General features: G+C 47.5%; 1 protein-coding gene across 3 annotated transcripts in view; it reads left to right on the top strand.

The window, feature by feature from the left end:
• LOC113978892 (transmembrane protein 263-like) overlaps nucleotides 1-14,321 on the top strand; it is a 210,124-nt gene that overhangs the window by 190,809 nt on the left and 4,994 nt on the right. The gene's annotated exons all lie outside the window — the stretch shown is intronic.

Here is a 14,321-nt window from a genome sequence, read left to right as displayed (position 1 = left end):
AACCTCTTCAATGTTGAGTCCTTCCCATGGGCTGCAGTTCTTTATGAATTGCTCCAGTATGGATCCCTTTCCATGAGTTGCAGTCATTCAAGAACAGGCTCCAGTCTGGATCCACCATGGGATCACAGGTCCTACCAGCAAACCTGCTCCAGCGTGTACTCCTCTCTCCACAGGTCCTCAAGTCCTGCCAGGAGCCTGCTCCAGCCCAGGGTCACAGCCTTCTTTCGGACATCTGCTCTGATGTGGGCTCCTTCATGGGCTGCATGAGGATCTCTGCTCCCCCATGGGCTCCAGGGGCACAGCCTGCCTCATCACCATGGCCTTCACCATGGGCCGCAGGGGAATCTCAGCTCTGGTGCCTGGAGAACCTGCTGCTCCTCTTTTTGCACTGACCTTAGTGCTTGCAGAGTTCTTTCTCTTACATATTCTCTCTTCTCTAGCCACAAGTACTTCTGTGCAGTAATTTTTTCCCCTTCTTAAATATGTTATCCCAGAGGCACTACCACCATTGCTGATGAGTTTGGCCTTGACCAGTGGTGGATCCATCTTGGAGCCAGCTGGCATTGCCTGTCAGACATGGGGGAAGCTTCTAGCAGCTTCTCGCAGAAGCCACCCCTGTAGCCTCCCTGTTACCAAAACCTTGTCATGCAAACCCAGTACATCTCTGAAAGCAGTTTCTGGATAGTGAGCCCATTTTACATTTAGATCTGCCCAAATGATCCAGATCCCAAGAAAAGTTTGAAGTGCTCTGCAAAATAAGATATTCTTTGATATCTCCCAGACATCAGGGAGTCTGAGAAGAGAGTTAAAGGAGTGCTTGTCTGCTCCCTGCTCAGCTAATAATAATAATAATGGCCCATCTTCGTGAACGAAGATTTGGGGAAAGGTCTTTTTACCTTTCCAGCCTGCGCAATGGATTTTTTAGGTGAGACACAGCCTGCGCTGAACTGAGCCCACCCTTTAATCCTAAGGTTCATCTGCCGGGGCCAAGCAAGCTTGGACAATGGCAGTGAGGTCCTCAGGACGTAGGTTTGTTTAGAGTGTCCTTCTCATAGATGGATGGCCACACAGGGCTAACGACCTCCATCAGGCCAGGAGACCGGGATTTGAACCCGTGGTCGCAGCAGTGAAAGTCCTGCACGCTAACCACTACCAGGTAAAAGGAGTGATTCTTTTCCCCCTCACCTAACCTCACCTAGCAGTTTCACAGGAGAGTTCATTTTTGTTATGCATCATTAATCTGAGTTTCTAATAGCAATAAAAGACTCTGAACTTGGTTGACAGAGAAGTTAACAACCAGTTTGGCAGAGCCCTAACAGTTGATCATTTAGCCTTGGTTATTAACTGCAGGCAAGGACCAGTTTCTGGGAGATAATTGAGGTCATAAACAATAGCTGTGTAATGGAGAGCGTGCCCTAGGAGAGGGACTAAACATACTCAGCTGCAAGAAACCTACTGCCTTTGGATGGCATCCAGGTGCTGCCATCAGCCAGCTTGAGTACAGACAGCCAGGTTGTTGCTTTAGGGGAAGAGAGGCCTTTAATGCTTAGTAGAAAGCATCTATCTACATGCAGGATAGCCCCAAGCTGGAAAGATGCTTGAATGCGGCCACAGGAGGCTTGATAAAACTTCTTAAACAGCAGTCTGGAAGGTGTGGATTTCCATTTCTAGTCCTTTTCAGAAACAGGACTCAGCATTTAGGAGTAGTAAGTTCTGCAGCCTGGGCTAGGGTTGGTGGCGACAATTGGATTTTCCAAGTCGAAGGTGTCTGAGGGAAATGCCCATGCTCAGAACTGGTACAGGACAGGCCCCTGCTCCCTATTCCACTCGCAGAGGCTCCAGCACACAGCCACTTGTGACTGATTCCTCTTGGGCTGCTCTTGGTTGCCTTTTACCCCATGGGGAATGTGTGGAGATCCCCCCTGCAGCCTGAGCAGTGGAATAATGACACCTCCTTGTTGCTGACAGCACCCAGAAGGTGGTGGAATGTTTGGTTTGGGCACAGCAAACTCTCTGTCTCCTCCAAGTGTTCCAGAGTTCCTGTGAGACATAGGTGTCATCAGGTGGCCACTCTTTGGGCCAGTGTCCTGCCCTTCACAGCCTTCTCCTCAGAGAGTACATAGGGAAGGGCTTCACCACGCACTTGGTGCTGGGGCCTTGGTCTATGTCTCCTGCTTGATGAATTGAGGAGCAGCTGAATTTTCCTCCTCTTGTGCTGGGGTCTTTGTTTGGGTTGCCTGCTTGACACAGAGAAAGGCCAGATTTGCCTCCTCTTCTGCCACATGCACAGTGCCCCTCTTCCTCTGGAGCACTGGGCAGGGCTGACTGGTTCTCTGGCACTGGCAGGCCTGCCCACCCTGCCCCTGCCAGCTGCTCACTGGAGCTGGGGGCTTCCAGCCCATCCAGCACTTCCTCCTTCTTGCCCGTGGCACCTCATTCAGGTGCCTCTTGCAATGTCTGCCACAGATGAGGGGATGATTTCCATTTGTATGCCTGAAAAGAGGGCAGGGGATTTGCAGAGGTTGCCTGGCTCCCCCCAGCCAACACTTGCTTGGCCCAGCAGGCATGAAATCCTATGTGCAGGGGCTCCTAGGCCATTTGGGCTCTGTGTTGTTGGAGAATTAAGATTTCTCTGCCTGGAATCCCTCAATACAGAGTTGGTTTCTTGGTAGGGAAAAAGTCCAAAAAACCCCCTGTAAGAGCCAGGAGGGTATTTAAATAGAAAGGGGTTTTTTTCTGTGCTTTGTAAAATAAAAGTCAGTTTCTGACTACTGAGCCCATTAAAAATCCCTGCTGGGGACAAAATGTACACAGGGGTTCTTCAGGCCATGACAAGATGTTTTGTTTCAGGGGAGAGCTTGTTGGGACTAGAAAATAGCTTGATGGGATTTCTGATGTGGCATCAGCCTCTGATTAGATTCATGTCACTCCAGTCGTTCCCTGTATGCATCTGATTGGAAACAAAAAAAGGAAAATAAAGGTACAAATGAGTTTCTGCAATGATTGCACTAGCCAAGCTAAAGTGTGGCATGTTGGGATCTGGAGTTTCTGAAGTTTTATTCTGTTGAGAATGAGGGTAGCATGTGCATGCATGTGGACCACAAGCTGAGCTGGGCAACCTGATGTAAAAGCTGGGAAGGTACCTGACATACAGATCTTGCAACTCTGCACTGTGATACTTGGAAGGTACTCTCATTTTGAAAGGAACCCGTTGTTCTGCCCTGTTGCTCCTCTGTGTGTACAGAACTGCAGAAGAAAATTTAAGGGGAATCGGTTGAGGACGGTAATGTTGCTCTTCATTTCCTAATAGCAGAAGCATGACAGCATTGCCAGGCTGGGCTGCATTACAGGATCCAGACAGTAAATGTCTTAACTTGGAGGCCTGGAAAGGCTGCTGTGGGTGTACAGCTGAATTTTTTTCACAGAGTTCTTTGTTCTCACAGCCAAGTCTGGCTTTTCTTGACTTTGATTCACAACAGGTAGATACCAGAGAAGGGCAGTGATCCCAGAGGGGTCTTGGGTTCTCTAGGCTTTTGGTCTTCCCCAGCACATCACTATCCCATCAGGCATATGGGATTTTCAGCAGTTGTTGAAGCAAATGAGAGCAGAAGTATTAGCAGTATTTCTGATACTGGTATCACATGAAATCCCTGCTGTAAACTGAGTTCACCAGGCTGAAGGAACATCTTTGAGTTAGGCAAGGTCTTACTGAAACTGATGGGAGGTTGTTTGACATCCCATCTCCTCGTGCAACAGAGATGCACTGCAGGATAGAAACTCCTCAGGAGAACTAGAACTGGAACAGGGAAGGAATCAGGCTCCCTACCTTCATGCACTGTGATTCTGGTACTTTATGGTCAACTGGACTTCTCCGAGCAGTGACAGGGGATACCCTAAGCTAGAGCCAAGACTGGCACAGGAGAAAGCCAAGAGGTAACAGGGCCTCCTCCTTTTCAGATGAAGCAGAGCCTATTTATCACTGTTTGACGATGGGGGAAAGCAAACTTAGACAGACCTCCCATGAGAGGCTGAGAGTGTAGGGCTGATTTGTGGCTATGCCGAGGAGGTGGGCAGTAGTCTCTCTTATTCCAGATATTCCTCCAATTATATGAAGCACTAGTCTCAAAGGGAGGCCTAGGTATCCTAGCATTTCTGAGAGCCAGACTAGATCCTGGCTCCATGGCAGTCCTGCCACAGTGTCAAAGGAGTCCAATTTACCTCCAGCACCAGTGGCAGAGCCCTTCATTAATCCCCCAGAAGCCAAGTGTGCATGGGATCCCTGTTATGCTGTATTGAAATCTGCCCCAGAAAGAGACAGGACATGAATATAGAAGGAAACAAAGGCAACTGTCACACTTGTGGGTTTATGTTCCTCAGCAGCAGCTCTGTGCAGTGCGGCCGCAGAGGTTTGATGTCTCCTTGGGCAGTGTTAGCCCTACCTCTAATTTACGCATTCAGGGCTGAGATTTCCAGGTGATGGGCTCACTGGGAAAACAACAGGTAGGACCGGCTGGTTTGCTTTGAAGTGACAAGAGGTTTGGGTGCGGAGCTGGGGTGTGATTTTTGCACCAGAATAGATCTAATTGTCTGAGACATGGATGGGTCAGAACAGGGAACATTCTTCCCTCTTCAGCCTGACTGTGGGGGAGAGATGCTCTGCCTGTTTGCTCCCAGAGGTAACAAACTTGCCCACTCACGACTGCAGTGCTCTCCCCTTGACAGCTGAGACAAGGAACAAGTTTTTGAGACTATGCCATCAAACACCTACCACCAGCAGAATAACAAAGCCCTATTCTGCCCATTCCTGGCATTCTGCAGCGGGAGCAGGCAAGCATACTCGTACCTCCCCAGTAAATCCCTAGCTCAGCTGCTTTGGTAGCACACAGCTTTTAGCTTAACTGCCTTGTTATCCTTTGGATGGGCAGAAAGACCCCTGGATAGTCTCTGGAATGAATGGGTCATTTCTCTGAGTCGAAAAATCTTCACTCACTGACCTTAGGTCAGTTAAAATTTGTGCTTTTGCTTTTTGAGCTGCTGCCCGTGTTTTTCTTCAGTTCCTCCATGTGCCTTGAAGCGGAGTAGGGAGCACAGAATCAGAATAAATGGGGAATTTCTGGATTTCACACTGGTGCCAGCCATCCTGCTGAAAAGCATCAGTATCCATTTCTCAGCTGCTCCAGGAGTGGGAAGAGAAAATGCCTGAACCGGGGTCCTTGGTCCTTCCCTATTACCAAGGCAGGATATGTTCCCAACTTTACTAGGAGTGTTTTTTGACAAATTCTTTGATATTTCAGCTATAAAATGCTCAAGTGACAATCACGTGTTTCCATAAGGTAGGGAGATTAAGCCTTTAATAAGAAGATGGCAGAGTATACAAAATATTCATGACAGTTGATGAACAAGCAGAGGGGACTTTCAATGTCTGATCTTGGCAGCTTCGAGCACCTTCCTGTTAGTTAGGCATGACTATCTCATTCCCATGCTCCTTCCTAAACTGCTGCTGGGACCCAACTTCATGCACCTTTTTGATAAATTGTGAGTTAGCAATATTGTCGTGGGAAGGACTTCTAGCCTCACTGGACAGAGGAGGCTTAACTGAGTCTGCCTTTGTTTAAAATCCACTGGTGGGGTGGCACTAGAGCATGGAAGAAAAGTAATTTCTTACGTAAGCTTGGATTATGTTATTTACTCTCCATTGTTTGTAAGGGCCTCATAGAACCATGAAAATGACCTTTATTTCTCTATGGATTTTGTCCTTTTTCACTTTACAAATATTGATTTTTTTTTTCCTCTTATGTCTTTATCAGAGCTGAATTAACAAGACTGTTTAACAAGATCCTCTGATTCATTTGGGGTCTTTTTGTGCCAGATACTATCACAAGCAGCTGAAAGCAGCTCAGTGAAGAATGTACAACCACTGTTACAGAATTGACAGAGGAGGTGATGTGCCCTGACAAGAGCTGAGCTAAAATGAGTCAAAGAGCAGGCTTAAAAAGATGATCTCTTCAGCCTGGGCACAAGCACTAGGAAGGATTTATTTGTAAGGAATAAAGTTTTCTGTTGGAAAGCTCTCCTCCTCATAGCATTCAAGCTTGAGGCCACTGAAAATCGTTGAGTCTGCGGGATTATTCCTGTCCCACCCACAGATCCCCAAATGAGATCAAGAGCCCATATTCACAGCAAGAGGTGATTCCTCTCCTTGTGATCCAAAATCTCAGTGTCACGGTAATGAGACTCCAAGAGGAAAAGGAGCCATTGGTGTGGCTTTATATGCTCTTTCCTTCCAGCTTTTAGGCAAGCCTCTTGACTGATTCAAGAGCTTGTAGGTGGAGCAGAGAGTGGAAATTAAAGGCAGGCAGGAGCATAAAGTTCAAACAAACTAAGTCTGATGGCCACTTTCTATGCTTTTAATACAAGTGTGAGGGAAGGGATAGCCAGCTGATAGTTCTCCCTTGGTGTTCATACTTGGTGCCATAATGTACCATTGTGTTTTCTAGCACAGGACCCAGAAGTTGGCCAGGGTAGAGAGGAAGCAGTTGCCATGCACAGTCCTCTGAGGCAAGCTGAAATCTCTTGCCTTTTGAGATCAGCTCTCCACTCTGTCATCCTGTAGGTTTTTTAGTGGCCTGTCTGTCCAGTAGCAAAAGCCTTATCTTCTGTATCTATTCCACACTGAGAAAGAGAGATGTCAAAATGGAGATAGAAGGGATATGTCCAGATTTCTTTCTGAAGGGCCAATACCACTTGTAGTTTTGCTCTAGGTCTCTCCCATGGGCTCATCTTTCTTACTACCTATACTTGGTGAGAGATGATATTTGCTTCAGATGAGACAAGAATCTTCTTAAACCAGCTGTTCTACAGGCCTATAAAAAGGGCAAGTTCTCATCCTTAAGCACTTGTGATCTATATCAGAAGATAACACGCTTTAGAGGACTTTGTCCCAGCATGCACTTCTTTCTCTACAAGATGAGAGCTTAAGTATGCCAGTAGGAGCTGGGAGATTGTCTCCAAGAAGTACCATAAGGCCAACCAGTTAGCACTCGTTAGTTTTCCCTCTGCAAAAGGTGGACTTCTGCCTTTCCCTGCTTGCTGGGCTCGGCGTAGCTGGGACTAGCTCCTACCTGCCAGCCCACTCCACTCCACTGCAGGTCATGCAGGATACCCAGTGACTGTGTGGCAGTCACACCACCCATGGCTGAAACAGGCCAGGAACATGGAGAGGAAGCAGAGGAGACATAGCTGTCAGCAATAATGCTGAGAACAGAGCTGGGTCTTCAGGCTCCTACCTCATCCACGTCCTTTCTAGTAGACAGTGCTGCCTGTCCTGCAACTCACTTGCATTGCCGATGGAGCATTACCTCTGAGCTGTGCACCATTCTGCTCTTCAGCATCATTAGAGACCATGTCTGTGCCACCAGAGTAGCTGAAGTCTTGTAAGAATCAAAAGGGTCCCAGGATATCCAGGTTGAAGGAGACTCTGGATGTTCCTGACAAGCTGTTACAGCTGTATAAAAGAAATATTTCTGGATCATGAAAACAGTGACCTCCTGCAGGATGGCAAAACAAAGGAACTTCTACTATTTTTCAAAAATAAGAAACCCATCTCAGGGCAGATCTTGGCTCTGGTATTGAAAGCACTTAGGAAGGGAGAGAACAAGTTTGTGTTCCTCCTCCAATTAGTATCTCTTCTTGCAAAGTGAAACAGTTCAACAAAAAGAGTGAAAATAGCATTCACTGCTGCTTGGGCCACTTAGTGCGTGTGTGTGAGGCTGGGCAGTGTCCTTGGGCTGACTCAAGGCTGGTCAAATGCCTTGACCACTGGGTTATTAGCTGCTCTGAGGCCAATCTCCCTGAATTCTCTTTTCAGTGGAAGTTTGAACAATACTCCCGTGTCTTTACAAACAATTTCTGTTTTGGTGACACAAAGCTTCCCAACAAAGAGAGTCAGGAAGCTCCCAAATAACTAAGCCTCACACTTCCAGAGTCAGAGCATTGGCTGCTTCTCCCCCAAGGCTTAGCTGAGAAAAACAAGCCACTCCATATCACTGTTCATTTACCCTCCTAAACCCTGTCTCTCAGTGCTTCAAGGTAGATGCTTCAGCAGTTAATACTGCTCCTGGGCCATATGCAAGAAAAATTAAAGCTCATTGTGCCAGTGAAGAGCCCTGGGGTGAGCTGGGATATGGAGACAGCTGCCCTCATTTTGCTGCATGCAGCAGTTCCTGAACAATCCTGTTGCAGGGAGAGGCGAGTATGTCTTGCTGATTGCAGAGTTAAAGTTTAAAACTCCAGGGCTAAACTCAATGTGGCATTTCTAGGCTTTTTGCTGGTGGCAGCCATTGTGGTTTGCAGCATTCAGCGCCTAGGCAGAGCAGGGCTGGGGAGAGCCCAGCTGCTGAGTCTCTGAAGCCATTTCCAACAAGCTGCAGCATGGGGACTAATTGAAGGAGTGAAGCACAAGTGTTTGAAGAACAAACACTTTGTAGTGCTCCCTTTAACACTTGGCCTGTGACACTGCAGGATCTAGGATCTAGATCTTTTATCCTAAAATGACAGCAGTTCCTTCATCTCAGACATAAATGCCTGCTACAGATGTGCCCTACAAGCCTTCTCCAGCAGCAGACAGGAGGCTTGGAAGAAGGCAGTGTTGGTCATTCTCTGGAGAAGGGTCCTGCTAGGTGGTGTACAGTGAGATTTTATTTGTGCCCAGCTGTCACCAGTGGTCTCTGCCTGCTTCAGCTGCTTGTGCTAGAAGAGGAGCGTATCACCTAAAAAGAAAGTTTCAGCTGCAGGATAAACTTGTGTAGCTCCACAATAGCAGGCTGGCATGTGTGGGGATGGGGCAAGTTTTTCTCTCACCTTTGTTACTTGTCTGGAAACTGGAAACCTCTCCAGAGATAAATTGGAAGTTGTCATTAGTTTCTCTACTGAGAATGTCAACAGGAATCTATGAATGCCAGTCATGACAATACAAATACAATTTCCTCATTTAAAGCACTGCACCAACTGTACCTAATTAACCTTCATGACAGTACAGCAATACAAGGAAATAGGGATCATTAACTTCAGCTTTGCTTTATAGAAAGGGAAGAGAAGCATCAGTGCCAGCCCCATGCATTTCAAATTGAGGTAGGCTTGGAAGAGTCACAAGGTTAAAAATAACAGTAATCTACCTGGGGTTCTCAGAGCATTAAGAGTGCACTTGAATCAAACTTTTAGTTTTTTTCTCCAAGAAACATCAGGACAGGAAACTTCTCTCCCATACATGCTTGTTTGTTACTCAACAACCAAGGCTTTTAGAAAATCACACACTCAATCACAGTGGTGCAGAGGCAATAAAGGTCAGAACGATTTGCTCAGTGTTGCTTAAAAATGAACTGGGCAAAGCTGGGACTAAGCTGTGAGCAGCTGACCCTCCACCCCTTGCTTGTTCCTCCAGACCAAACATTTTTCTAGATGGGGAAACCTGCATTTAGTAGCTGCCAGAGGGGTAATTGAGGCTTGAACTAGTGACCTCACCCCTTCCTCTCATGTCTGCTGAGGGACAGACTGATGACATTGACTGTTTACATTTTGGTCTCTGAGCCAGCCCAGCTCCTTTGCCTGAGGCCCAGCAGGAACGGAAAGATGCAAAAGCAGTGCTGCTCCCTGACTCTGCTTCCCTGGCTTGAGGCTGTTTTTATAAATTAGTAGGAAGGAGCAACTTGTACAAGTCCTTCTTAAAGTAAAGAGTTCACCCTGCCTGTTGTATCACCTGCTGGCAGGGGCTGAGAGGAAGAGTAATGCCTGTGCCATTTCTATTGGGCACCAGCACAGGCTCTCATTTTGTCTCGCCAAATGAATGCAGTGCCAAGTCCTGAGGAGTGGCACGGAAGCTTTGAAAGTTCTGTCTGTTATTACTGATCTCGCTTCTGCCCCGAGTCATAGATGCTGTCAGGATCAGATGAGAAGACCTTGGTTTGTCTGGAGCCCCAGTGGGCAGGACCCCTGCTCTGGAGAGAAGCCAGTGGGGAGTGCAGAGGGCGGTGCCCAAGGAGGAGAGCCTGTTGTGCGGGGTGCTGAACCCGACCCAGAGAGCTGGCTTTCATACAGGAGAGCTTTTTATTCAATTCTTTTCTCCTACTTCTTCTATTCTAAGATGACATAGAGTGAAGTGAAGCTGAAGGGACCCTTGAAAACACCAGGTCATTGATGGAAAGAAAAAAGGGCTCCGCAGATTGTGAAGAGCTTTCATGAGCAGCATGGGCTGCTGCCAGCTCCAAGGAACAGAATTGTTCCCCTGCTCAGGCTGTGTGTCTGTCTCTCTGATTATTTGGTGTATTTCATCTCTGCTGTCTGTCTCACTCTTAATCTGGGCTCCTCTGTGCCAACAAAATGCTTAGCTCACTCCATTGTCTGAGAGACTAATTTGCACTGTAAATCTGATGCTTATCTTACATGACAGCTTACTGTGAGGTTTATTGCAATCCTGAAGACAAACTAACCAGGGATGGCTAGAAAGCTTTCAACGCATCATCTGGAATATAGAACAATTATGACCTACATTTCAGTTGCTGCCAGGTTAGGATGTGGCCCCTTGTGGTGGGGGTCACCAGGAATTTCTCTTTCATTGTTAAATCTATTCAAACGTGAGCATGTTTGGGTTTTGGTTTGGGGGTTTGTATGTATGTTTGTTTGTTTGTGGGGTTTTTATGCGTGTTTGATTTTATGGTACACTTCCGTTCTGTGTTGAAGCTGTTAGAATGCTTGTAGAAGAGCCTCCCAACCTCTAAGGGCCAGATCCTTCATCCCTCCTTCCTCCTCTCTGTGGAGTTTTAAGGACCATGAGTGTGGCTATGGACCAGGTGCAGGCAGTGTGCAAACATTGGTGCTCCGGTGTACGTCAGCTTCATTGTCTCTGCCTAGCTTAATCAGAAGGAGCCTTTGTCCTTGTCTGTCTTCATCAGTATTTCCTGATGCTTTCTCCAATATGTTTTAGCTCTTTGCTGGCAGGGTAACATCCCCCCTCAATCTCAGCTGCAGTTGCCATCTTCTCTCTGGTCCCTGGGCTGTCCACCTGCAGGCATTTATGTACCATTCAAGAGATTTTTCACACTAGTTTTGTTCAGATAGGTGGGCAGCTCCAGAGGCATAATTCCTTCTACACATGGGTTCCAGGTAGCCTCAAATGCAGTTTTATGTGGGGAGAGTCAGGAAGATTATAGCTGCTTTGATATAGGTCTTGGTTCTGCAGCTGAGCATACCAGTAGGTGTTTAATGCCCAGAGCTGCTGCGTTGCAGCCTTCTGAGACACAGAGTATCCTGCTTCCTTGAACAGGGGGCAGCAACACAAGACCTGCCATCCTTGGAGGATGGTGTTTGTTTGGAGGACCACTGTGGTTTTCACTTAGTCCTGCTTTACAGTTGCATGGATTTCTGGATTCCTCAGTTCTTCCTGCCCTCTGTCTGAAGACAAAACATAGAAACGGCTGTGCTGGATAAGCCCTGTGCAGCAGTTGGGGGCTGGCAACTGAACTGGAAATGGAGCCGATGGGTCTCAGTAACATTGAGGGAGAGGAGAAAAAAAACCCACTCAGAAACTGTTGAGGAATAGGTGAGCAATATGTTGTATACAGGGTAGAACTATACACTAGAAACTGTACTGACCCCTCTCAAACTCCATTTTGCTGTCCAGGTTATCAGATAGATGAGTACTTTAAGGCTTATTCCAAGTCATCAGAGCTGGTGAACACCATACTCCTCACAGCCACTATCCTGAGGCATGCCCAAGGGAGAGCTCTATATAGACTGGAAGAAGCTCAAGACAAAATGTATAGATCTGAGAAGAGTCCGAACTGCAGAATTTTAGAAGAATCAGGACAAAAGTACCTAGGAAAGAATCATCACATCACCTGATTCAGGCTCATGCTTAGCCCAGGTTAGGCTACAGTATGTTGCCTCCTCTGAAGAAGCCCCCTTCTCTTCCCTGGCTAGAAATCAAGTCAGAGGAATCTCCTCACCTTACTTAAACTTCCATGTTAAGTGCCTGAAAGTTAGCAATTTGAATTTGTTTCCTGGAAAATCCCCCTTTCTCACAAATACCTGGAGTGAGTAGCTGGCCTCCCATCTGTCCCAGTGCTTGTAGCACAGGCCATGGCTCTGATCCATTTGGCAAGGTCAGGTTGCCACTTCAGCTGTGTGCATCCAGCACCCCAGGCAGCTGGTGCTTCCAGGGATAAAAATCCATGCCCTGCTGCTGCTGAATGTTTTCTGTCAGACTTCTGCCTGGTTTGTTTAAAAAAAAAAAGGAAAGAAGAAGTGCTGTTTTCCAGCCGCACTTAGAGACCCTACTGTGTTGCGTGACATGCGGACAACAGGAAGATAGTCTCTGCTCCAAAGGATTCACAGGATAGCTTGGCAGAAGTACACTAAATAGCAGATGTGGTGAAGACACTGTGTGAGACAAGTTAGTAACACAAAGAGGAAGATGTTTGTTTACACTGACTAGGTCTGACATCTCCATCAACCACGGTGTGTAGTGTGTGAAGGCCCTGCAGCTTGATGAGACGCTGGGCCAGCCTCCTGGAACTCCCAAGGTCTTTGCTTGCTGGCAAAAGAAATCCATTGCCTATATCAGTGCTGGCTCTAATCTGTGTGGAAATGAAAGTGGGTGGAGACATAAAGGGGTCTTTTCAGGTAGAGGTTTTTGCTTCCTGGAATATTATTAAGAATCAAGGAAAGAAGCTGCTGCCAGGCTGGATAAACAGGGGAGTTTTCTTCTCGGGGACAGGGGAGCTTTAGAGAAAGGTGTAGGGGAGAGCTAAGAGTGTGGGAGAGTGCAGTAGAAGGGCTCAGATCTCAAAACAAAGGTGCGTTCAGACAGCAGCTTTTGGCTACCTTTCATTAGCTGTATTAAGCTTGCCCACCTGCTTAGGTTAGCGGGGCATCCCTTCACACAGTCCAACCTGGGCAGGCGACAGAATTCAGGTGCCGCAGTTGGGCTTTCTCCCTCTTTGGCCCCAAGGACGGATGCCAGGCCCAGGGTGTGCACAGGGCTGTGGAGTGCAGGCTGGCTCCTTCCTTGGCATGCTGGCAGAGCCTCTGCAGCGCTCTGCTCTGAGACAGCAGTTGGTGCTGACACAGCCCCTCTCCTGGGCTCTCTGCAGAGGCATGGCTGCATCATGTTTTTACACAGACTTGCAGAAAGTCCTTTCCATCCCTGTCATTTCCCCACTTTTAAAGAAATGGGGTCTGCATTTAGCAGAGGGCTAAACCCCTCCTGCTGCATCAGCTCTGGGCAACCACTCTTCTGAGTAAGTAATGGGTTAGAAGGGCTTTTGGTGCTCCAAGGATCCTGTATTCCCAGCTGGTGTCTGCTTTTTTCCTGCTGGGATTGCTTTATTGTATTTTTGCAATTATTAGTAACTCATCTTGTGTGCAGAACTAGCAGTGAATCAGAAGTCAGAGTATCCAAAATATCTCGCCCCACAAAAAGAGCAGCTCCTCCGTTGCTGCCTGCACACTGCATTAATAGCTGATGCAAAGGGAGAGGATTGTGTGGGGACCAGCAGGAGAGCTGTCAGTTTTGAATCTCGTGAGTACCAGTTCGGAGTCAACCCTTTCCCAAAAAGTGGTGAGCTGTGAACATTATGTCTGCAGTGTTGTGGGCAGGTGTGATGGCAGCTTGGGTGGGTGTATCATACTGGCCTTGATCCAGCTGGCACAGGTAAACCAGCAGTGACACAGTGTAGTAACTTAAGCACTGTCTTAACACTATTAAATACATAGCTGAGATCTTCGGAGGGCTTGTACAACCTGAGGTGACGTTTGTGTCACTGTATTTTTACTGCAGTTTGCTATCTGTGCTCGCTCAATTACAGTTCTCACAGTTAGCTCTGTGCTGTGCCTCAGTCCCACATCTGACATGAGTGCAGACCTGCCTCCCAACAGATGCTTCTGAGAACCTGCAGGCCACACAAACATCAGCTGTTGCTGTCTGCAGTTCGTGCCTCCTTGCTAGCATTAGTCTTTGTGATTTACTGGCATTAGCCAGCATGCAAGGGAGGGGAATTACATCTCTTGTAAAGTAGGATTTGCTTTACAAGCAGCACCAAGGCTTACAACTTTGGGGTTGTAACTGACCTGCCTTCTTGCCTTCTCTATCACATGGACAATTCTGCTCCCACTCCTACCATCCCAACATCCTTTCCTGCCATGGTAAAGGCCTGGGATCGCCTTGGTTCCTCCTTCAGGTACCAAGAGGTCTGAGGCTGCAAAGCAAGGCACTGTGCATACAGGAGCAAGTGCCATGGTTGACAACCCTTGTGGGCTGGAGGAGGTGC

Source organism: Neopelma chrysocephalum, unplaced genomic scaffold (assembly GCF_003984885.1).
Source record: "Neopelma chrysocephalum unplaced genomic scaffold, ASM398488v2 Primary Assembly neopelma1_24, whole genome shotgun sequence".
Lineage (NCBI taxonomy): Eukaryota > Metazoa > Chordata > Aves > Passeriformes > Pipridae > Neopelma > Neopelma chrysocephalum.
Note: the sequence above shows the minus strand (reverse complement) of the source record. Positions and strands in the feature narration are given on the sequence as shown.